The following is a 3,893-nucleotide window of genomic DNA, read 5'->3' as shown; positions in this document are numbered from 1 at the left end:
GAAAAAACGCAATTCCTTCTAATAAAGAGCTTTATCTTCGTAACAGACAGGTCCTTAAAATTGGCGTTTGGATGAACCATTCCAAAAGACTCATCTCTAACCTTATAGTTCTCACTGAATTCCTTAATACTGATCTCTGATGATAAAAAAAGAACTTTTATGAGATTGAAAACCTTTTCTTCCCTAGAAACTAAAACTCTTTTATGTATCAAGCCTTCAGATTCGTTTTTCCCTATTTCACATTTTTCATTTCCCTTCTCATCTTCTTTTAGAACAATATTTTCAAAATAAACATCCACTTCGATAGGAAACTCTTCGATCTCTAGGACGTTCCCAACCCTAACAACTTTTCTTTCTATCTCCACATCAAACCCATTTTTTTTTATCTTGTCCCAAAACTCCCTTGGCACAAATTCATAATCCGTTCCTCTCTTCACAGAAGAGCTAATTCTTCCATCCTCATCTACCAGATATGAATTTTTTACAGTCCCTGAATCTGAGTTATTTAGGTTCAACCATTTTAATGGGACAGCATACCACTTTTCACCTTCTCTATACTCCTCTCTATCACAAAACTCTAGCCGTTGCTTTGATTCAGCCATCTCAGTGAGGGGTGCAGTTTTTAATTTTCTTATGCATAAACCAAAGCTCTGTAAAAATGTGCCATATAAACAGAAATGCTGGGAAAAAAGGCATTAAAAATTAAAGCGCACCATTTTATTGTAACACACAAAATGCTACAACCAAATAATACTTAGCTGAGGATAAAACAAAAGAATGGCATAGAAGCCATCCATCCACAAGAAAGAGAAAGAATAGTGGGCCACAAAAATTTTAATTTTTAAGACTGGTCAGAATACCACAGTACAACTCTTAGAGTAAGTCATAAGGAATGGAGTAACCATTCATTCCAAAATACGGTACAGTGGTTACAACTCTTCATCCCAGCCGTGCTAGACCGCATGTTCATCAAACACCGGATGCGTACTCACTAAACAAATGATTCTGAATAGTACACCGACGCAAGGGTCCCAAGATTTTTTTTATTTATAGAAAATTTTTAAATTTTCTAGAAATTCTCAAAATGGAGGGAAAATAGAAAAGCACCCAAAACTCTAATGTTAACATGTTTTGGCTAATTTCTCTTTTATTCAGTGGCCTAACAGTTTTTTGGAACTCTTTTATTCAAAGATAGTCCCAGATTCACTCCCCTTTATTATGCTTGTAAATAGAGTGAAGATAACGGAATACAAAGATTATAAACCTCTAAATTTTAGGAAATTAAATAACGTAGAGATAAAGGAACTAGAGATAGATGGAAATAGTGAGTTTGATTACAGGTCATTTAGTGAAATTTTAGATTTGGATATCCAAACAGTAAAAATAGAAAAAGTTGAGAGATTGGAATGTAGCTGGAGAGAAGTCTTTAGGATAAAATTAGAACATACTTTGGAATATGTACCAGGCGATTCCATAGGATTAATATGTCCCAATAGAGGTGAGTATGTAAATGAAATGATAAAACTACTAGATATAGATGGAGATAAGTGTTATAAGATAGTAAGGAATAACACAAATTTATTTAAAGGAAAAATCAGGGATTTTTTCAAGTACAGATTTGACTTTTTAGCTATTCCAAAGAAAGCATTTTTGGATTCTCTTGCTAAGACGTGTGAAAACAAGGAAAATAGAAAAAAGATGGAGTATCTATGTAGTAGAGAGGGTGTAAAGGATTATTTTGGGATATATGTTAATTGGAATAATATACTGGATATAATATACACGTTTGAGTGTAAACCTACTTTAGAGATGCTCATGGAGCATTGTGAGGTATTAAAACCACGGTATTTCTCACTTACCAATAAAGCAAGTGAAAATTCACAGATTCTACTTGGACTGATTACTAAAAACATAATATTAGATGGAGTTGGTGATAAGTATAACAAATATTGTGAGAGGTCTCTCACAAGATATGGACAATGCTCCAATTTCTTTAAATTTTATGATGAAATAAATGGTAGATGTCTTGGTATTTGTTATAGAGAAAATAAGCTATTCAGAGTTAGAAAGGGTAAAAGGATGTTGTTTATTGCTGGTGGAACTGGAATAGCCCCATTTCTCTCTTTTTTAAGAAATTTTGAGTTTGATCAAAAGGTTTGGATGATTTACAGTTATAGAGACCCAGAAGATGATTTATCTCTAGAATTGGATGTTCTGGATGAAGAAATAAGAATTGATAAAATAGTAACAAGCGAAGGAAAAAGAATACAAGAGTTTTTGAAAGAGGTGCATAAAGAAATCAAGGAATACATAGATGGTGATTGTTTTGTTTATATCTGTGGATCTATGGGAATGCAGAAAAGCACAATAGAGTTTTTTAAAGATTTTCATCTGTACGATGAGAAGAAGTTGTTTTTCGATAATTGGACATGATTAAGCGAGGTTTTATAATAAAGCATAGTTTATTCGATATCTTGTATTATATCTACACCTGGAAGTCTACCACCCTCTAACAACGTTAGGAGTGATCCTCCACCTGTTGATACATGCGTAAAATTTACTCTATTACCCATTTTGGAAACAGCAGCTGCTGTATCCCCACCACCAACTATACACACACCACCACGATTTTTTACTTTTGATAAAAAGTCTACAATCTCTCTGGTTCCAACTGAAGAGGATGGTATCTCAAAGATTCCTGGTGGACCATTCCAAAAGATTGTCTTGGATTTATTTATGGTACTTTTTAATTTTTTCAATGTTTTATTTCCTATATCAACACCAATGCCATTTGACGGTATCTCGTCTACCTCCCTGTAAGTTCCATCATCCATCTTTACCACAAAGTCAACTGGAAGTAATATCTTTGTTCTGTATTCTTCTGCATGGCCATATATATCACTGATACTTTCTTTCATTCCTTCTTCTATAATACTTTTACCAATTTCTTTTCTTTCCTTTTCTCTAAGAAAGGTATAACACATTCCTCCTACAATGAAAATCTTTTTCGTTTTTGGAATTAAGGTTTTGATAAGACTGATCTTATCTCTTATTTTCTTACCTCCTAGAATTATAAGATCGCATTTTTGGTCTAAAATTGTTGAACAGGCATCTAGCTCTTGTTGAACCAGCATTCCACCAATGGCGGGTAATCCCGTTCTGGTAATAGATCCAGCATCTCTATGTAATACACCAAATGCATCTACAACCATAATTTCAGCTATTTTGGAAAAGTACTCTCGATATTCTTTAGTGCTTATTCTGTTCTCATTATCTTGTTCGGCTGGACAAAATCTCAAATTCTCTAAAAGTACGTATTTATATTTTGTTATATCATCAAAAACAAATTTAAAATGGAGTTTTAGGTTCAAAGACTCAAAATACTTACTCAGATAATCATATACAGGCTTTAAACTCAATTCTGGCTCATATCCACTTTTTGGCCTTCCCATATGACTACCAATTACCAAAGATCTAACATCTTGGTCTAAAATATGTTTTATTGTTGGAAGTGTTGATGTAATTCTGTAAATATCTAATATCTCACCCTTGACAATAGGGACGTTATAATCTGTTCTCAAAAATACTCTCTTGTCTTTTAAACATTCATCTTTTACAGACTTTTTCTTCATCCTTCTCTTAAGGTCTTTTTAGTAGTTCTGTTTTATATCTTTCTGGAAATATGTTTCACATCAAAACAATTGATCCGGGAAGTCTAACTCTTTGTAATAGCTATACTTACTTGAGTATGATGATTCTATTAACTTATCTTTAGTTGGTTTATATTTCCTCATATAATTCAGTCTTCCTTCCTTTGTGGAGACCGGATGGCGCAACGGTAGCGCTTTCGACTCCAGATCGAATGGTTGTAGGTTCAAATCCTGCTCCGGTCA

At 33.5% G+C, this 3,893-nt stretch overlaps 1 non-coding gene across 1 annotated transcript; it reads left to right on the top strand.

The window, feature by feature from the left end:
• Nucleotides 1–3,821: 3,821 nt before the first annotated feature.
• TRNAW-CCA (transfer RNA tryptophan (anticodon CCA)) lies at nt 3,822–3,893 on the top strand. Its single transcript has one exon. It is a non-coding gene; the product is annotated as a tRNA-Trp (tRNA).

The sequence above is a fragment of the Nylanderia fulva genome, unplaced genomic scaffold, assembly GCF_048542155.1.
Source record: "Nylanderia fulva isolate GAGA-0341 unplaced genomic scaffold, ASM4854215v1 Scaffold46, whole genome shotgun sequence".
Classification (NCBI taxonomy): domain Eukaryota; kingdom Metazoa; phylum Arthropoda; class Insecta; order Hymenoptera; family Formicidae; genus Nylanderia; species Nylanderia fulva.
Note: the sequence above shows the minus strand (reverse complement) of the source record. Positions and strands in the feature narration are given on the sequence as shown.